The sequence below is a fragment of the Vicugna pacos genome, chromosome 1, assembly GCF_048564905.1.
Source record: "Vicugna pacos chromosome 1, VicPac4, whole genome shotgun sequence".
NCBI classification, from domain to species: domain Eukaryota; kingdom Metazoa; phylum Chordata; class Mammalia; order Artiodactyla; family Camelidae; genus Vicugna; species Vicugna pacos.
The window spans coordinates 97228706-97251232 of NC_132987.1; the positions used below are offsets into that span (position 1 = coordinate 97228706).

The following is a 22527-nucleotide window of genomic DNA, read 5'->3' on the forward strand; positions in this document are numbered from 1 at the left end:
TTTGCCTTTGCTCAAGATTAAGATTGGAGGAGGACTTTCAAGAGTCAAGGAAAGAAATCTTGTGGTAATAAATGAAAAATAGGCATTTGCCCACATTTTGAAACTATTGAAAAAGAGAAACCATAGAACAGCAGGGGCAGTTAACCGATCCATATTGAAAGTCTTCCCAATTCTAAACACATATTTATAATACTGTAATTGTGGTTCAGAATTATGTCTCAGGAAAAAGTAAACAACAAAACACCTGGATGAAACTATTATTGGTTACATTTCTTTCTGGAGCAGAAACATATTATATTTACCTATACCACACCTGTGGCTATACAAACTTCAAACTGGGCAATTATCGCTTAATCTTATTGGTAGCCATTTGGTGAAACATCCTTATTTTAACTTTCTTTCAAAATATTACAACAGTATGTTCTCTAAAATAAATGGAAGTGAGTTTTCTTGGCTGTGATCTAAATAAAAGTTTTTCAGATACATTATAAGTCAGTTTCTTGAGTAGTAGAATGAGGTGAAACCCCTTTCAATGGGGTACCATTCAGATCAGAATTACTCATCACAGCCCTGTATGGAAGTGGTACTATCCCTGTCTGTAGAAAGAGGGTTGCAAAGCTTAGAGGGGTGAAGGGATTGCAGAAATGTTCCAAAGTTTATAATTTGAAAGCCAATGATTGAATAGAGAATTAACATCATGTTTTACATTTATAAAATTCTCATTCCCCCTCTTAGAATGAATGCATGAATTAGCGTTTTAAAGGAATATTATTTAAAATTTCATTTTTTAATTAACATACAGTAAAACTGACATTTTTGGTATACAGTTCTATGAAGTTTAATACATGTGTAGATTTGTGTAACCACCACCCTAGTCAGGATACAGAAAGTTCCATCATCCTGCCAAACTCTCTGTACTGTCCCTTTATAGGTACACCCTCCCCCATCCCTCACCCCTGGCAACCTCTGATCTCTTCAATATCACGATGGTTTTGTCTTTTGAGAATGTCATATAAGTGGAATCGTTTAGGCACCCACTTAATTTATATCTGCTCTCATCTATATTATTTCTTTTCCTCTGCTTGCTTTGGATTTAGTTTCCTCTTCTTTTTCTAGTTTTATGAAATGGAAGCTTAGGTTATTAATTTGAGGCATTTCTTTTGTAATATAAGCATTTGACTTTTTAAAGAGTGTTTCCTTGTAAACATTGTCTTAGCTACATCCTACAAATTTTGATGTGTTGCATTTTAATTTTTTCAGTTCAAAATATTTCCTAATTTCCCTTGAGACTTCCTCTTTTATTTATATGTTTAAAAGTGTATGTGCTTTTTCAATTTCTATGATTCTTCTGTGTCTCTTGTTATTGATTTCAAATTTAATTCCATTATGATTTAAAAACATACTTTGTATGATATAAATTCTTTTAAATGTGTTAAGGTTTGTTTAATATCCCAGGATACGATCTATTATGAATGTTCCATGTGCACTGGAAAATAATATGTGTTTTCCATGCATCATACTGGGACTAGAGGGCTTCTAGTACTCTGTGCCAATGCCTACTTCTGGGTTTTTTTGCTGCCTTGAGTCCAAGCTTGAAGATACTAAAGAGGAGGAAAAAAAGGTAATTTCACTACTGGTTTTGTGGTACTTTAACTCTGTTCTACTGCAGTTTCCTTCTGTTATTTCCTTTTCAGAGTCCTCAAATGGTGTCTTCATGCATTCCCTCCAGATTTCATAGCTGTCGTCATCAGGAGAGATTGGTTAGCATGTGCTTACTTCATCTTACCTAGTAAAAGAATTATTGAGCTAAATTGTTATTATCAGTTCACCACATTCAAAAGCACACATGCCTGATTTTATGTAAAACCCTTTGTAAAAAGTGATCTTTTATTTATTTATTCACAAATACTCATTTAGCACCTTCTATGTGTTGGCACTGTTCTAGGCAACACAATGAACAGAACACCAAAAAGATTCAAGTCTATGTTCTCATAGGAGATAGACAAAATACAATTAAAAATATGTAACACATTAGATGGTGGTAGTTGCAATAAAGAAACATAAGGTGGAAGCAGGTGATTTGAAGTGTTGTAAAAAAAGGTATTGCAATTTTTAAAAAGTACCATGAAGAAAATTGTGACCAAAAAGGGAGTATCTGAATGAAGAAAGATTAGCATTTCATTGTGCAAATTGTGATCACCATCTTTGAAAACTGGGCTTAAAATAGATAAATTTGAGATTTGTGTATTTTTAATATAATTATCTAATTAAAAGTTGTAATTATCTCAATCATAGATTTATTAAGTGCCATTCAATTGTTAAAGCTCTGTGCCAAACAAATAAATCTTAAACTTATATTAGACAAAAATAATCAATAATATGTAAAACGAAATTGAATTTGTCCATAAATGATTTTATGCAACACAGATTGCTCTCTGCTGGACTAGTGAACATGTGTGACACGACATAGACAAGGTGTATTTTTTTCTTAACTAAATTCAGTAGTTTTTATTTAAGTTTTGAGAGTGGGTTATCCATATGAATTGCCATAGGGGGAAAATCATCAAATTAACATCGTGGTTAAAGTTTTAAATAGCAACTCTGTTTTTCAAGTGCTGAAACACACTTCCAATATCAATATTGAATGTCACCTCCAAACACAGCCTTTAATTGCTTGAAAATCTTACCTCATCCTTTGTCAGGAGTCGTAAGAGCAATATGGAAAATGCTAGGACAAAGTCAGCTGCCACCATCTTAGGTAAAATTCCATGTCCAGATGTTGCCCTCTACAGTTGCCTTGTGATTCTAATTGACTCCCTGGGGAATCTCAGTTTGTGCCGCTGAGGGCCCAATTCAGCTTTGGAGTTGTGAGTGAGTAAGTGATGACAGGGGTTGACGCAGTGTGTTTGTGCATGTGGAAGTGTTGAGAATAGGAGGTTATACAAAGGCCGACGGTCATTACTTCCAAGGCCCAGTGGAACTTACACCTTGCTTGTCAGTTCTTACCTTTAGCACAATTACGTATATATTTTGAAACACAAAAGCACCTGAAACTTATTAACCAACAGGCAATAATTCTTTCAAAAACAAAATAAAGAGGGCATATACATACATATTTGTATTTATATACGTATTTGTTTATATATATATTTGTATACATACATTCACAAATATGTATGTATTTATTTGAAAAATAAAAACTATTTTAAGTCTACATAAGTATGTTATCTGAGAATAGTAGCGTCTTTTCTGGAAGTTCACATATTTAGCATTTTTATTGCTGTGCCAAGTAAATGGTGTTGCTTTTGGATACTCTGATGTTCTCTTTTTTTATTCTTGAACACAGCTTAAAATATATCTTCTCTATTAAGAAATTAGTCTACCTTCAAATCCTTTATCTTACTCTAATTAAATTCTCAGCTAAAGGGAAACATATGCTTAAATTTCTGTATGAGAATGTTAAAAAGAGTATCTAGGGATTTCCTTTTCTTATACAAGTCACCATCACAAATTTTTAGTTGGATGTGGCCCAACTCTAAAACTTCAGCACTCTTTGATGCATAAATTCTGACTTTCTTAAAAAAATTTTATTTAAGAATAACTCAATAGTTTTATAATAGGAAAAGAAAATAGATGAGTACCTGGCCTTGTATTAAATAGTACCTTGAACTTTCCCTCAGTAGTTAAAGAGAACCATACTTAAAACATAATTTAAATTTTTGTAAATTTTAATCTGAATAATCTGGTAATCACTCTGGAGAGATAGCCTAATGTGAAATGAAGATATGCAGAATGAAAACAAATCCATAGAAAGGTATGAAGTTATAAAAATCATAGAGAATCTACCTAAGGAAAAAGAGGCTCATAAGCAGAGGATAAGACAGTAGTTTGCTTTCAAAAGATTGACCTAAATTAAAATGAATGTTAAGAAGCTGCTGATAAAGATTGCTTATTCTTTTGTTCTGAACTCTCTTAGAGAATCTTTTTTCTGTAATTTCACATACACATGTATAGAACATTTGATGCTATAAGGATTTAAATGAGAGAAAGTTATAGGTATGGTTTAAGTCTTCTGTATGTTTATAATTAGTTTCTTTTGGAAATATACTGTTAATTTCTGTATGTACATTTAATGAAAACCTCATAAGTATCTTAATATTATTTAATTTTAATAATAATACAACTTATGTATTGAACACTGTCTCTAGGACAGGTGACTATTTCACATTTGATTAAAATATGCACAATATGCTATCAACCACATGAAATGAAACCATTTATTATTTGACAAATATCTTTATCATAACACAAACTAATAAAATTTCTTCTCAGATTTATGTCTCATAATGATTATTTTGTGTTGCCAAATACAATGCATTCTTCAGCCATATGTTTTGTGAGTTGAAAACTTAACATGTAGGATGTATCTACTCCATTACTCAGATATTTCTTCATGAACATTGTTGTAACTTTTTTTTTTTGGCTTTGTTAACCATAGTTAGAAATAGTAAAGATAGAAAGAATGAAAAAGAAAATCTCAATGTTTCAAATTTGGAGTTTTTCTATGAATAAGTGAGAGTAAATAAATATTGGTAACCACCAGAAAGTTAAACAGAATAATTTAGAAAATATTAGCAATAGGAAAAAGTGTAGTATTTGGCATGGTACCTCACCTTATGGGGAACTGAAACATCATTCTTTTATACTTAAAAGTATTTGTACATCATGTTAAGTTTTTAAGAAATTATAACAATTTAGAAAATATTGACCTATTCATTACATTGTTCAATGTTAGTAATCCCCACTTCCATTATTCACTGTTTTTTCCTCATTTGTTTTAAATTTTCCTTCAGTCTATAAGTTTACTTTACATGATCTTTTGTTAGTGTTTTTCCAACTACAGGTTGAATTCACTAATCAGTGGCAGGGAATTTTAAAAGTTTATAACTACAGAACAGAAAATATTAGCGTACCTTTCATGCATTATTTTAAGAACACGTTTCACGGAAAGATTTGTTTCATTTATGTACACTGAATTGCAGTGGAAGCTAAGTTTCTTCCTGTAGGTTCTGGTCAAGTATTACTGAAAAGCCACTTGGCTGAATTAAAGGCAACAGAAAAGAACCCTTTGTATGTAGTGCTGTTGCTTATGTCAGTAGTTCATTTACTGCATCTTATCTGTATTTTGGAATACACACAATGAATATAATCAAGTGGCCCACTTTCAGAGTTGCAAACAGGATTTCACTGATGGTTGATGAATTGCTCGTAAGGATGAAAAACGAAGTGTTAGACTTAATCATTTTACTTACTGTCAGAGATCTATGTATCAATCTTTGGTGAAAAACATCCTTGAGAGAAGAAGCTGGCTATTACTTAATTAGCATTGGAGTATGAAAGGCACAGATTTTCATTTCATAACTGTATTTCAAGTGAATTATGAAACTAAACAGAAGTCAGAGATGTAATACAGCCTGTAGAGTCTACGAGACAAAGATGAATTTGGCCATATATAACAACCTTAGCTGAAATAGGTTCCTGTGACTTTGCAGAAGCAATCACCAGGTTTAAGTGAACTAGGTTCCTGTGAATTTGAAAAAAAAGAATCCCTGAGCACAGAGACTCACAGCATGGATTCATTGGTAACAATCTTATAGTCAAAGTACATGCAATATTTGATATTATCCCCATTTGAAACCTGCTGTTCCACACCTAGAACACAGTCAAGATAAAAAAGTTATCTATGAAATTAGAATTCTAAAGTAGAGCAGTGACTCAGTCAGGGGCTGGCATCTTACAAGACATAGTGGACATAAGTTGGATGGAATAGACTCCAGGTAAGAGACTTTGGCCACTCCTGTAGGGTGACTACAGGGGAAGCTGACCCAGCTTCAGGTACTTAAAGGCAAAGGATCCAAGTTGTGAAGTTAGTTACTGTAAATTAAGGGTGCTGCCTGTGTGGCGATAGAGATGCATTGCAGGGAAATAGCATACAACAATGGTAGTTCCCAGAACAGGAGATACTTACATATTTCTTTGAATAGGGCCAGGATTAAGTCACAGCACAGGAAAGCAGAAGGGCATAGTAGACCAATTAGGGACTGCACTAACTATGTCTCAGATAACATGCAGAGTGTAAGCAAGTCAGGGTTGATTTTAATCACATAGAAAAGTCTGCAGTAGGCAGTTGAGAATTGGTGCAGCTGTTCAGGATTTTGTAAAGATACAGGATCTTTCTATCTGCCTTCTATGTCATCCTTACACTTGGGTCCCATGCTTATGATTGCAAGATGACTGCTACGTCTTCAGGTGCTGCATTAACATTTTGGGCAGGAGAAAGGAACAAGGGTTAAGGGCCAAGAACAAAAATCCAAAGGACTTTCTCTTGGAAAGAAAAAAAAATGAAAGAACTTATGTCTTCCCCAAAGAAATCCAATTACATCTTACTGACCAGAATTCTGCTAATAGATATTGTAACTTCAAGGGAGGCTGGAAAATAGAATATTTTAGCTGAATTCATTGCCGCTTTGGAAAAAAAGACATCCATTAGTATGGAAGAGGAGGAATGGATATTAGGCAGGCCACCAGCAGTGTCTGCAACAGGGGATCTGGAATCGAATTTTGTAATCTTAAGGACAATAATGCAGAAGGAATTTATGGAAATAACCCAAGCAGTAGACATGAGAAGAAAGGGAAGAGATTACCCTATAACCAAGTCAAATAACTGTCTCTCTCAGGAGGGTTTTGTTTTTTATTTATATTTTTATATTTTCTACTGAGTGGTGGGCCAATTTCATGGCATAATCAAACCAAAACCTGCAAACTGACACAGATAAACTATGTGCAGAGCTGGCAGTTGGTTAATCTGGCTGAAGAAGCAAATGTCAGGACAGAACTTGAGTAAAATCTAACTTGTATGAAGCACTATGTAATTTACAAAATGCTTTCCATTTTCTTAAAGCATGAAAAAAGAAGTTGGTATCAAGTTAAGAGTTCATGATATTATGAGATTTCAGACTTCTTGGAGTTAATTTTATTCCTTAAATTGGGCACTCTTGTCTGTTTTCTAAAGTCTTAGTTTAAAAGCATTAAGCATTTAAAAAAATACCACTTGATATGTAATTGGCATCAAGATTCATTTTTTTCCCACTTGGATTTTATCTTTTGCCAGCGAGCCATGTCTTGTTACTATGTAAGCAGTATTTTCTTTTATGTCTGTGCTCACTAGCTACAGGGAGAGAACGGCTAGGTATTAGTTAGTGCTTAGTGACATGTCTCATTTTACAGAGAAGGTTTTTATATTTCACAGTTACCTAATCAGTGGCATAGTTATTTGTTCATATGCATCTCCTTTCAGTCTTTTGGAGTTACACTATTGAGTATATTACGTATATCGATCCAGAATTCTTTAAATATTTCAGATTGTATTCATTTTCTAAAAGTGAGTTTATAGATTATAGTAATACATTCAAAAATATTTTAATCACAGTTTTTTGTGAGTGTTATTTTTATTTGCAAAACATGTATTTTATTGATATTCCATGAGAATTCTTTATTTTCCAATCCCTTACCAAATAGTGGTTACAAATTTTTAATAAGATGTTGTAAATATTAGTTATAATTTGATTGCAATGATTGGTGTAACAGAAGTGACTAATTTTCACCTTGAAATTGAGTTTAAAAAAACAAATATACTGGAGTTGAATATTTCACTGAGAGAATACAGTGTTTTGTTTGTGTTAGTCAATTGATATTCGTGAATCAAATGGCTTCTTGTAAAGTTCAGGGGTCCATTTAATAGTTCTCAAACTAGACCCTATGTAATGATGTCCAATAGAAATATAATGTGAGCCATGTGTGGGATTTTAAATTTTCTAGTGGAAACATATTAAAAAAGTAAAACTGGTAAGATTGATGTTAATATTATTCTTGATTTATACTAATGTATTCAAAATATTATAATTTCAATAATTACAGCAATGCAAATGATACTATAATGGTAATTTAACATTATAAATGTTAATTGTTATAAATGTAAGTTGGCTTTCTTCTTGTTCATACAAATTCTTTGAAATCCAGTGTCCATTTTACATTTATAGTGTATCTGAATTTGGACTTGCTTGTAGCCACATGTGGCTTAGTGGTTCCTGTATTGGACAGTGCAACTCCAAATGCTTAAATTTTACGATTTCAAGGCAGCAGAAAGTTACAGTTCTCAATAAAAGGAAAACCAAAATACAAATTGATTCTTTATTTTCCTAATAAAAACAGCTCCCAAATTTAGAGATGTCAATAAAAGTCAGATATCTGCCTTTGATAGATAATTTATTAATTTAATGGCATATATTTAAAATTACATGATCTAAAAGTAATATATTAATTAAAATACTACTTTTTCACCCATATTTCATGAAACAATTGTATTCAGACTTTTTCTATTCATCTCAACACTCATGTCTTTGTCATCCCTAGAGTCCTCTCTTTTTCTGGAGCACGTGAGCTTCACTAAGACTTGAGTTGATGGAGCTATAGCCATTTTTGAATTTATATCTGATGCTGTCACTAAATTTTAACTCAAGTAGCAAAATGTATTCATGTAATTTTATGGCAGTAGATCTTAATGGGATGTATGTGGGATTTTGCCCTCAGAACATTTGGCAATGTCTAGAGACATTTTTGACCCTCACCCCACAACTGGAAGCAGGGTGTTAATGGCATCAAGTGGATACAGGCCTCGAAACTCCTAAACATACAGCAATGCGCAGGACAGTCCCCACAATACAGAATGTTCTGGTCTAAAGTATCAGTAGAGCTAGGTCTGACAAACTCTGGATTAGGACAGTTGTGTTTTAAAATTCATCCAGTATGTATATATTTGTGATCTTCATGTAGCCCTCAGAGTGGTGCTTTTGAAAGTGACCTTTAAAAATTGTTTATAATATAATCCAATATTTTCAATTTTGAATTCCAATCTTTAGGAAAAATGAATAAACCAGTGTTAAGCTCTTCTTTTTTATTCTATGAATTGATTTCTAAAGCATCTCAAATTAGCACAGATTTAGGTCATTTGGAAATACTGTATGAAAATGAATTCATCCTTTTATATAAAAAGGATTTGAATATGAGATAATTTTTTTATTCCTAAGAAATAATGTTTTAGGGGAAAAGTCTGTAACTTTATTCACACATTTATAATATTTACAAAGAATTTCCACTTGAGGCCTCCTGGGTTCCCAGAGTAGTGTACATTCTGCTTTTGGCATAAGACAAGGTCTAGATGAGTATTATTATCTTAAAAAAAATTAAGAGCAGTTTTAGGTTCACAGAATAATTGAGAGGAAAGTATAGTTATTTTCCTTATACCCCCTGCCCCTGCACATGCATAGCCTTCCCCATTGTCCACATCCCCCACCAGAGTGGTACATTGGATACAACTGATAAACCTACACTGATAGATCATTATCACTCTACTCTATAGTTTCCATTACATTTCACTCTTGGTTTCATACATCCTATAGGTTTGGACAGATTTATAGTATATCCACCATTATGCTATCAAACAGAATATTCTCACTACCTTAAAAAATCTCTGTGCTCCACCTGTTCACCCCTCCCTCTTCCCTAACCCCTGGCAACAGTGATCTTTTTACTGTCCCCTAGTTTTGCTTTTTCCAGAATGCCAGATAGACTCACACAGTGAGTAGCCTTTTGAGACTGGCTTTTTGAGTTCCTTTCTTGTCTTTTCATGACTTGACAGCTCATTTCTTTTTAGTGTTGTATTCCAGTGTCTGGATTACCACTGTTTACTTATCCATTCACCTACTGAAGAACATCATCTTGGTTGCTTCCAAGCTTTGGCAATTATGAATAAAGCTGCTATAAAGATCTGTGGGCAGGCTTTTGTGTGGACTTATACTTTTGACTTTTTTGGGTACATACCGAGGAGTGTGATTGCTGAATCTTATGAGAAGAGTTTGTTTAGTTTTATAAGAAACTGCCAAAATGTCTTTCATAGTGGCTGTTCCATTTTGCATTTGCCCTAGCAATAAGCAAATGACATCCTTGTCAGCGTTTGGCATTGTCAGTGTTTTGGAGTTTGGCCATTCCAATAGGTATGTTGTGGTATCTTGCCATTGTTTTAATTTGTATTTCCCTGATGACATAATGATGTGGAACATTTTTTTAATATCCTTTTTTTCTGCCATCTGTGTGTGTTCTTTGGTGAGGTTTCTGTTAAGGTCTTTGGCACATCTTTGGTTGTTTGTTTTCTTATTGTTGAGTTTTACATGTTCTTTATGTATTCGAATAACAAAACTTTACTAGATATGTCTTTTGCAAATATTTTCTCCTAGTCTGTAGCTTATCTTTTTATTCTCTTTTATTTTATTTCCTTTATGTTGAAGGGTGTGTTTCAGCATGACCTAGACCGCTGAAGCCCTAAAAATTCCATTGATCTTGTGGGCTCCTAAATTAACTTAGGGTTTATCTCCTACTGTCTGAAGTACCTATGTCTTACAGACACACTTGCCACTTCTTGCTCATCCACTCTAATTAACGTGATATCATCAATATATCATATATAATATGTGACCAATATAAACTTTTGAAGACTATCCAAATGTTCCAGCTCCCTTCAGACTATATTTTAATAGAGGCTAAGAATATTAACTGTAGCCATGGGGAAAGGTGGTAAATGTATACTCTTGCTTGTCCTTCATGAATACATACTGTGATCCTGCTTCTTGAGAAGAGTAGAACAGGATTCATTTACCAGATCAGAGGCCACATACTGTGCATCAGCGAATTTGTTAATCTGCTCCAGCAAAGAGATCACATCATGTATGGGAGCTTCAATTGGGTTTCCTATTTGGTTGAGTTTGTGGTAATCCACTATCATCCTTTTGTATCTCCTTGGCTTTTATAGGGTCCAAGATAGTAAACTAAATTGATAAATGTTGAAAACTATATCTGCATTATTCAGATCTTAACAGATAACCATAATCTCTATTATTCCCTCTAGGATGCAGTATTGTCTTTGATATACTCTCTTGGCCAGAGGTGGGGTGGGTGGTGATAGAGGCTTTCACTAGACTTTTCTCACTGTGATAGTTCTTACCACAGAGGTCAAGGGGCCAATGTTGGGGGTTCTATCAATCCCTAAGAATGTTCTTCCTAATTTTACATTTTGAAACTCGGGGAATGACCTTGGGTTTGTGGAACTAGGAGAGCTTCTGTGAATTGGATCTGAGTCAGAACTCACTAATGTATTATTTGTATCCTAAATACTTCTACTCTAACAGAGGGTCAGTGATGATGCTTCAGATCCTCCAAATCCCCGAATATCAGTGTCAGAAAAAAACTTGTGTCCAGTTTTCCTCAGAATGACTAGGTAGTTCTTTTACCTCAGGATGAAGTTATCTGAGTAAGTGGCTTAGGACCCTTTGAGGAAGGACTAGAGGAGTCATGGCCAGATAGGAAAGTCAACTTTATGGTGGACTTGTTGAAATGCCATCCATATCCCCTTCAATAAGGAACCTGTTGCCCCAGCTGCTGAATGTCTCTTCAGAAATAGCCTTAGCTGCAGGAAGTCACTTTACCAGAAGTCAGGCCCTTTCTCTGGGCAGTCCACTTCCAGTGACTCATCGGTGAGACAGTATAAAGACCCCACCATATTAGCTCAACTTAAAACAACTCTGAAGGGCTCTTCTAGTGCCACAGCTCAGTAGAGTTGACCAAGTCTGTTGCTGGGCCATTATGACACTCTGTCTACTTCTGACACTCTTCTTTCTTGCCTCTCATTTCCACAGGTTTAGATTCTTAGTATCCTTAAGTCTCCTGAACATTAAATTCCATCTTAATTTTGTCTGTTTCCCAGGGAACCCAACCCATAATGATTCAAATTCTGTCTAACAGTCTTTGAAATGTATGTGTATATACCATACCCCAATATAGTTACATGCCCTTTGGAATAAGTCTGGGGAAATAATTACTGTATATACATATTGTGGTTGAACAGGGTCCTTCCTCCTGGGGACAAAGCATGTGTTTCATTCAGTGGGTCTGGGTCTGAAAATTGCTCAGTTCTGGATATTGAGAAAAGATTATGAATTTTTTAGTGGGATTGCTTCCTTTTGCCTTCTGACCTACACTTGAATTCTCATGTTTGTACAAATTGAACAAACACTTATTGGGCATTCTAGGTTTCTTTTGTCCTATTAAATATCTCCATGGCAATCTGGGTCAGGCCCCCATGGCTGACACTGCAACCTTACCTCTCATTAGGATCACTACACACACCTGGCTTCTGCAGCTAAGGGCACTGCTTGGCCTTTGTTATTTTGAGAATCTATCAATCCAACTGAGCCTAGTTTTATAAAAGCATCTCATACTGCTAGTTTTACCCTATAAAGGGGTACCATGACTGAGTTCTTGGTGATATTGGTGCCTATCTCACCAGGGTGCTCCTTATTATTTTGGTAAACAGTGTCCTCTGGTCCCAACCAGGGAAAGTAGTCAGGCGGGTGCATAAGATTGGAGTATCTTTCTGTCCTGCCAGGAAAATGCTCTCACTTTCACAGTTAGCGTTTAATTGGTTATTAATCACTCTCAGTTTTTTATTGCTTTTTTCTAGTGCATTGATTATCCCAGGCAATAGGTCTCCAAGTCTGGTGTTCTTATAATTACTATTGTTCCCAGCCCTTCTTAAACACTGGAAGCACTGCAGACATCACTCCTTTCCTTTCCACTGGTATCAATTTCCAGTGTACAGTTGGTAAAAATTTGAATAATTATACCAGTATTGCATGCCAGGTCTCATCACCTGAGTGATGAGATCCTCGTAGGGGCCTGGAGGTTGTCATCCAATGCAAAAGTCCTCCTTTGGTGTTTGCTTCCTAGTACTATTTTTGGGACCAACTTTTGCAGGTCAGTTTCCTGAGGAAACAGACTCTGAGACTATAAGGCTGGTATGTAGGTGATGTATCAGAGGGTTTCTTTGGGGACAACATCTGTAAGGGACTAAAGGTTAAAAATCTAGACTTTTTTAAACCTCTACCTGTACTGAAAAATAGAAATACTTTATAAAATTTTTATGGAGGAAATATATAAAATAACTATAACTCAATAAAGACATGTTGAACAAAAAAAATTTTTATGGAGGAGTTAATACTTTTCTCAGTAACAGGTCTCGACCCTTTCTCAGTTTGATGGTTTATTTTATCATTGCTGTGTTGGGTCTTAACAGTCAAGTCAATCTAGTTGGGTGTCAAGACTGATTGAATGTATAGGGTTAGGACTTAAGCTCCTATGGTTTCTGGAAGTGGTACTAGAAGCTGGTGGGGAATACAAATGACAGTGTATTATAAACAAGGGTCCTGAAGTCAGTGGACAAGACAGTACTAGGAAATCTCCAGAATGGCCTAAAAGACAAAGCAATACTGAGAAATAAAGTTACCCTGTAGAAATGGCTTCTAAATTTATTTTTATGACCTTTCCAGTTTCTCTTAATATATTTTGGACACTTACTCTTCATATTTGTCCGCTTACCATTTTTCCTTTGATCCCAGGAAGACTTAGCCGCTTATCATTATGCAGATAAAACATAAATTTCAGTCATCTACACTTAACTTGGAAAATTAAACTGTAGCTATTTCTTCTCCAACCAGTTAGCAGACATTTTGTCCTGTCCAAAGTGTCCATAAGACATTTGGTGCACGCCAAAAGGTCCTTGAAATTTGTTCCTATCCGAAACATCCATGAGCATTTTTAGTCCACGTTAAACGGTTTTGGACAGGACTGAATATCAAGAACATTTTGGCAGGAACCAAATGCCTTATGGACATTTTGAAGAGGACCAAATATCCTGCAAGTCTCCGACCACTAATCCCTAATCACCCTGCTTCCTTATTCGCCATTCATTTCTCCCTCTTAGTTTCGTTGACTTCGTTTCAGAGAAAAGTCACTCTGGCTTAGATCTGGTTTCTTCTTAAAATACAAATGCTGATATAGCCCTTGAGTGAAAGATCTTTAGGAGATGTCTTATCTGCAGGCCTTGTCTAAGCATTTTGGACATTATTCTTGCTGGGCTCAAAGCTATCTGTGTTAGCACTCTTTATCAGAGCAATAGGACCAGCCTCAGTGGTCCTGGAATGAGTGATTGTGCATACTCTGTTATATTTCAACAGATGTGTGCTTTTTAACAGGGGAGAGCAATCTGTCAATTCTGTTAAAACACTCATCAAAGATGAAGTGAAGGCTATATTTTGAGGGTCAAGAAAACTTATTTGTGTTGCTAATTTGGAATGATAGGTGTAGTTCAACATTAATATTTGGGATGATAGGAATGATAATAACAATGTGAAAAGCCATAAAAATGGTTATAGCTATATGACATTATACTACTGCAAGCATGGATTAGAAAACAACTTCATTTTAAAGTGTCAACCAGGAAAGTGGTTTTGCGAGGGTGTGAGAGTATACATGGATGTGGAAAGTAAACAGAAAACAGAAAAAGTCAAAGCAGTATTTTACCACTCTGTTGTTCCTTTTCCTTTAAAGAATATTGCTCAGATTCACATTCTGAGAAAAATGCACCAGCTGACAAGCCACCATGGACATGAAACTGTCACCCTATGAGACCTGGGAATCTTGCATCAAGGCTGGGATGGTACAAGCTGTAGAGACAATAGACATACACACTAGGAAAGAAAGGAGGCCTGTAAGCAGCATGCAGCATCTTTGCACGTAAGGCTGGCTTCTGCAATCCCCCCATGACTGCATATAAAAGACCCATGAAAATGAAATGTCTCAAGGATATTATGTTGAAACTATGACAGGCTGCTAGCTTGCCTTTTGCCTCAGCAGAACAGGCCACTTTTGTCAGCATATAGGAACAATAAATCACGTGTATGTACATTTCTGTGTGTGTGTGGACAAGAGAAAGAGATTGAAATGATGGAGAAACAAGGGTAAAATTTTGTGATTAATAAATCTATTGAAAATGTACATAGAGCACCTCTTAAAATTTCTTTAAAATTTTACTTGTTAAGTTTATATTGCTGGTGGACCACCAAATTCTCATATTTAATTAACAAAGATTTCAAAATTTAAGTAATTGGTTACAACTTTGATTATTTCAATGTGCAATTTTTCAAACTGAGTTCCACCTTACCTTAGTGCTCCTAAAACTGAATTCTGACTAGCCATCTGGTTCCTAAAATGTTGTTCAGGGAGCAACTGTCCTGTCAAAAAAAAAGATTTCATTTGATTTTTACAGAAACCTGTAAAGTAAGTATCAGCCTCGCTGATGATAATAGAGTGGAAAGACCCACACCTAGCAAGAAATAGAGCCAGAACTCAAACCCAGTTTTCTTTCTTCAAACGCTACATTCTCTTTTCTGTAAATAATTGCTTCTGGCATGTCAGTAATAACTCGTGTCTGTTTGGCAATTTAGAGTTCTCAAAGCTATTTCATTACATTAGATATACACTAAAGTTGCTGCCATCTAGAATCTATTTTTATTCCCTATCATTTTTTTTATAGATAAAGAGTTTATATTTCAGGTAAGGTAACTGATGAGCCGAAGATAAACAGAAAGCAAGTCCTGAGCCCAGGTCCTCTTACTCTGGAAGCAATGTTCCTTCCACCATGTCACATTGCTGATCTGGATGTGAAGCCTGAATTATTAGAAAGAATAGTGAAATAATCTTGAAGCATAAATTAGTCTTAGTCTCCTCTTAAAATTTTGAAGCAATAAAACTTTTAATTCCAAAAGCCCTTAAACACAGACAAGGCTGGCTAATCAAATTCTGCATGACAATATATAAAATAACTTTGTGTCAGTCTGTATGTCTCAGGAGACAGATGTTCTTATATTTGTCTTAGGTTTGATTTTTTTGCATAAGTCACACTGTGTCGTTTCTTATTTCTGTATTTGTTAATTCATTCTTATGTTTCATTACATTTCAGTCTTCAGGAAACATCACTAGATTTTATCATTCAAAGTACTGCCTTTTAAAATATGTATGGGTCTCTCACTTTCTCTCTCTCTCTTTTCAACACCAGTGAAAACCAGCCACACTAGGGCACTGAACAAGCAGCACTTAGTAAAATACTTTGAATGAAAATCATTTTCTCAATAATAAGAGTCATTTTATAAAAATAAGGTTTTCAATACAGGAACAATAGAAAATCCATTTCTTTCGGTTAACATCCAACAACAAACATTAAGTAATAGAAATGAATAATATTTTTAGTTATTTGGATGTTATTTCCTAATGATATATAAAAGTCACTTGATTAATTTGATAAATTCTTCAGAAAATCCTTTTTAGGAATGTTAATAGAAGAGCTTTGTAAAAAAAAAGACTGAAATAATAAAGAGGTTTATTTACAGCACTATTTCCTGGAACCCTTAGAGAGTTCTAAAGTTTTTTTAATCAGAACTCAGTTTCTGAGCCACATTGGACTTCTTTAACATCTTCTCAAGTAAAACCCCACTAAAGAGTTGATCAGTGCTGTAAGAGAGCTATAGATGGACTTTACTGATTAAAAAAAAATATGACTTGTGATCAAGGATAATTTGATTTTTTTGTATCCATTTTATAAATTCTCTTATAGTTCTAAAATTTCCGATAAAGCATGCTTTTGGCCAAAAACGATGCAAATTATATTTAAATATATATTTAAAAATCTCAAGTATTTAGATCCATAATAATCATGCTTCAGTAATGAATAATCAGGTGGGAGATTTTGAAATTCAGGGAGAAGTGACATTTCCCCTTGTTATATCCTAGTGTCTCAGAGAAAAGTGTACTCACTCAGCTCTCTGTTACTGATTTTTCCCTGGACCTCTTAATTGCACCAAATACTTTGCAGTCTCTCTGTCTAACACCATCAGTCTTTTTCACTCAAAAATGTTTTTTTTTCCTCTGTAACTTCAGCATGCCCTAAAGCACTTATGTTATCCCTCAAATCAGTATCAACCCTTAATTTCCACATTACTTTCAAAACCACTACCTCTTTTCCATTTTCACAGGCTTCAAATTTGTATTTATTTGAACACATTTCTTCCATGATCTTGCTATTTCAGTTTAAAGAATTCCTTGTAAACTTACTGAATGCTCAAAGTCGAATGTTGAGTAATTCAAATTTCTGGCCTCAAAGTATCATTTTGTGGGGAAAAGTTATGGACTAAATCACTTCAATGTAGTGCACAAAGAAGTATGTACGCAGTATGATGGAAGACTTCAAGAAGGGCATGTTGGTCCCTTTTTGACAATAGGAAAAGGCCAGTGGGTACACAGGAAATACTCCGCAGATAAAAGAGGTTGTATCAGCAAGGCTTAAGTGGTGTCAAGATTTGAGAGTGGAGAGTGACAATCCAGGTAGAGACAGCATTGGAAATAGACATGGGAGAAAGAACAGTCTGTTCAGTAGGAAAAAAAAAAGTATGGTTTTGAGTCTTCTGTGTCATGCTAATGGATTTGAACTTTTTCCTATAGGTATACAATGTAGACTTTTAATTGGAAATAAGGTAAATGATTGAGTTTTAGAAAAATCAGACAAAGCTATGTAGAAGATGAACTGGAGGTGGGTAAATCAGGAATCAGGAACACCAAGTTAGGATAAAATGTCCAATTAAAGTGAATGATTATGAGTACCTAAACTAAGTTGTAATTGCTGGGACAAGTGAAGCAAAAGATGTCAGTGCTAGTGATAACATGACTGGTTATCAAAAGAGTCTTGTGGGTGATGACCACGTTCATGGGGATGACCAGTTCAACATCCCAGTTTCTCAACAGGATTTTAATGATGACAAACTTTATTTTGCTCTCCTCATTCATTGACTCAGGATTAGAATCTGAATTGTCTATCCAGTGAAACTGCTCCATCTTTGAAATATTGAAGAAGTACCACTTCTTACTCTCCAGCAGCAGCTCTATCCTTCCAGTGATTATGCTGTCACTCCTGCTACCCTTGTTTTTTGACCTCTTCAGGCTGTCCTAGTCCTTGACCTTTTTCTTCTTTTTACTGACCTCCGAATTATCTTCCATCTTAATGCATTTTTCTACATGTCTGAACATCTTTGTGAATGCCTTTTAGTTTCATCATCTAGTAAAAAAAAAACCGAAAAACCCAAACAAGTATTTGTCTTCTTTGTGCTTGTCCTGGTCAGATAAATACTGCTGGGGGAAAAAAAAAAATCACACAATGGGCAGCTCAGAATATATAATCAATAATGTCAACCAGGCCTCATCGAAGTGCACAATGTTACAGTGATTTTTTATTCGACTTTTCTGTTCTCTCTTGCTCTTCACAAAGCATATTGGAGGTTTTCTGCAAACTTCTTCAATGTTTCACCCATTTCTGCTTCTCAGGGTCATTTAGTAGAGAAATGGTTTTACCACTTAAGAGAAGGAGGGGGATGGGATATGGACTAGAAATACACTTCTAAAATGGGTCTATTCCACAAGGAGTCTATAGTCTAGAAAAATTTCCAGTCATAATAGCTGAAGCAAGTTTAGCTTAAGAAGTTTACTGGAATATAGTACTTCACAAGAATTACAGTTAATTGAAGAAGGAATCATTTATCATATCACACTCATTATCTGCCCAATTAATCAATAAAGTAATAGAAGCAAGAGAAAAGACTAGTTGCTCTCATCAAAAATAAATGCATACACTTCTCCTATGACCATAGATAGAAGTCCACTCTCACCCTGACTCGTGAGTCAGAATATTGTAGCTGTTTCACTCATCCAACCATCTCAACACCTTAAGAAAATAACATTTTAAAAGGTAGGAGAGTTGTCCTTGATGTTTTAAAAAGTGATGATAACTAAGAATATTATAATTAATTTGTAGTTCCGTATACAAGATAGCACTCCAAATTACATTTCAATATCTACAGATGTAATTTTCTTATCACTGTAGTTGATGCAGAAAGTAGTTCATCTAGATACTTTCACTGAACTTGAAGAGTATTTTTCCAGTAATATACTACTTAACTAAAAATATTTGATACATGCTAATACAGTAATGATTAATTAAATTGCACAATGAAAGACGTAATCATTATAATGTGTATAATCTCAGCTGAAAATATAAAGTCATAAAATAAACTCATATTTTAAGTCAAACCCCACTGATTCTTCAACTTACTAAGAAATAAGTAGCTTAAATACTTGTTTGATTAGAGAAAATTTGCATGCAATTTATACTCAGTGTCATATAAAAAGAATTTTACTTTTAAAATAATTTCTTATATGAATAGTCAGTATAAATACCAAATTTTAATAGCATAGATGACATCAGTCTAGTAGTGTTTCCTGTCTGAAAGTTTTGTTTAATGACTTGCTTGATATAGATTGAGTTTCGTATCAAATCAAAGATTCACAACATAAAAATAGTTTTAATATACATCAAGCTACAAGTTTGTTTTTATCATTTTAATTCTAGAATATGTAACAATTATTTTAGAGAAGATTAAAACTTTCTTGATTGAAACCAGGACAGCTTGAAATAATGTTTTTAGACTTGAAAAAACAAACTGTCAAACCCTGATGAGTTTTCTTATTGCATTAAAATAAACACAATTTAGGTCAACAAAAGAGGAGCAAATGAGATGAGAGAAGTGTACACGAAAGAAGGAGGAGAAGGAGGATTAATGACAGTTATGTTTGTAAAGGAAAGCATGGAGAGAGTGAAACAAATGGTGGATAAGAGAGAGGAAAAAAATGAGAGAAACCAGGAAGAAAAATGAGGCAAAAAAAAAGGGAGAGGCTGGATGAGAAAGTACTAGTTCATGATCACTAACTGGGCACTTTAGACCAATAGCCGAATCTCTCTCCCAATTGCTTATAGTATTACTATCACGGAGGTTAAGAACTCTGCCAAAATCCCAGAGCTGCTAAGTGATGGAGCTGGTAATAGGACCCAACTGTGTCTCTCTGTTGGTCCTGCTTCTTAACTGGACTTTCATCTGAATCTTTTAGAGAAGGATGAGAAAAGCGAGGAAAAAGGCGAGAAGAAAGAATAGTAAGAAAGAAAGAATGACTAAAAAGAGAGAAAGGAAGAAGACGGAATAGGACTATGGACATTTTCTTGAGTACTCATTAGAATATACAAGGTTTTGATGACAGACTTCCAACAATTTAGTTAGATGGCACTAAGGATAATTTTGAAGCATTTTAGCTGAGATGAACATAGATCTTAGAAGATGAGATCTTGAAAGATATTTTAGTTTCTGCTAATTCTGCTCTAATCGCTACACCTAACATACACACATTACAGAAGTCTTTTCAAGGCATTTACCGGATAATCTAGGAATAGGGAGAAATACCATGTATTGTACAATGTGGTGTCATCTAGATATTATATACATAACTTTCTGAAATTCTCCTATAAATTATGTGAGGTTAAACATTACACTAATTTTGGAGAAAACATGAGAGATTAAATCCATAATGAATTGTAACAGAGACAGGATTTAAAGGCTGGGGCAGTCTTGATGCCAAAAGTATGGCTTTATTCTAGAATACTACCTCTGTTGTTTTTCTGGTCTTGTCTCAGATGACCATGAATAACAAAACAACAACAAATACTTATAATTATTTTAAGTTTCTTATTTCCATGAATTCAAAATCACAAATGGCGACATTATACTGTGTTCTTAGAGCCAAAGAAAAACTTACATCACTTAAAAAGAGATAGAGAGGTGACTTCTGTCACTGCTTGTCCCACCGCCATGTATCTTTTTCTGACTCGGCTAAGGTCAAGACCAACAATAAAAGAAGGTGCAGACTCAGCCCTTACTTTCAGCGATGACAATGGCATAATGAGCAGAATGTGAGATGGAATATCTTGACTCCTGTGGTTTAAAAAAAAAGTTTGGGGAGAGTTTTTATTTTAATTCCAATTCTTAATTTGTATTGAACATGTGTGAGAACTTGCTCTTAGGACTTCATGCTCTTCTTCTCTTGGACAGCTCTTTGGGGTGGAAGTAGGGCTACGCTGGAGAGGCTGAGAGCAAGGTAACAGTGCTTTTCTCATGAACAGTTCTTTTCTTGCAGAAGTCCATACCATGTGGTGGAAAACTGGATTCTTACTTGGAACTGTAGATGCTGAATTGTCTTTCTGCTGCCACTACAACTATTTTTAATCACGGAATGGGGCATTTCTTACAGAATAATCAGGTCGGTCTCCAGTTGACTCAATATGTGTGGAAATACTAAAGGAACATGGCTCTGGCACTTACTAACAGTTTCTCTATGGTAAAGGTTTTTCTGTTGAACAAAGACAACTTGTGGAATTACAGTTAATGCTGTTCTCGTAACAGTGCATAGAAACCGGAAGTGAAAATAGCTCAAAATATATACTCAGTATCTAAGATCTAGCACAGTCCCACTCTTTTCTAGTTGTGTGAGCTCTCAACTTCAGTCTTCTCGTACTCAAAAGTGGGGGAAATGATACGTGTCCTCCAGATCAGATAACAGAGGCTTCAGTACTTCTAAGCCTTACGTGAATGAAATCTAATATCATTACACTGATAACTTATGAGTTATTGTTCTTCCCCACTATTAAAGGCTGCTATTCTCTGAAATTAATATTAAAGAATGCTGCAACTTTGACTTTGGGGGCAACTGCAAATCTATTCCTAAACTCCTGTTAAAAATGAGGGCAAGAATGTTCTGTGGGAACATAAAAGAGAGAACTTAGATTTTTTTTTTAATTTATTTTTTTCTCACCAGGTTCTTTGGTCATGAATTACAGCCATGTATAACAATTCAGGTGCACCTCAAACATCAAATGATTTGGATTTACAATTGATTTGATTTTGCCACTAACTCTTGTAAGTTATACACACAATTTAAAAGCAGTTCCACTTTCCACCAAGCTTACTGGACTTAAATGCTACATTTTGCAGAATGTATGATACCAGGAAGGTGAAATTTCAGTGTTGCAACAGAAGACAGCCATGCTGAGAAGCAGTATGAATAATGCCTCCTTGTGATACTGATGGATAGATGGTGGGGATCTGAGGATCAGTCATTGTTATTAATCATGTACGTTAATGTGACTGATTGTTATTACTTCATACACTAGGTGGCTAGGAATGCAGCCAGTTCAATAAAATCATTTTAACTTCCTTTTCATGGTGGTCATTTTTCTTGTGTCTCCTTTCCTCCTTTGGTGTTCTTCAATTAAGGAAGAAAAGACCTTCCTTTCATCTGAGCGTAAGTGACCTATAATTGGGGTTCACTGGGGAAAAAATATATGACCATGCTATTCAGAGCATGTCTTTTCCTGTGGGTGAGAGGGCTTTTGTAAGGCTGGCTGTAAAGCATGAAAAGTGGGTAAGTTGATGCCCTCTGTCTGACTCTCCACTTGTGTTTCATAGTCTTATTGCTAAGGAGAGGTAACAAAACACTAATTTGTGTTTTTTCTGCACAATAAGTATATTCAGTTATTTCTGTGCATATTTGATGTAGAGAAATTCCTCTGGAAATGAAAAAAAGGAAGTCTAA

The 22527-nt window shown here is 34.9% G+C and overlaps 1 long non-coding RNA gene across 1 annotated transcript in view; it reads left to right on the forward strand.

Moving 5' to 3' along the window:
• Positions 1–22153, forward strand: part of LOC116277680 (uncharacterized) — a 94328-nt gene extending 72175 nt beyond the window's left edge. The window contains exons 2-3 of the long non-coding RNA XR_012077532.1: positions 21073–21195; positions 21751–22153. This is a non-coding gene — a long non-coding RNA (uncharacterized lncRNA). The remainder of the gene's footprint in view (positions 1–21072; positions 21196–21750) is intronic.
• The last annotated feature ends 374 nt before the right edge of the window (positions 22154–22527 follow it).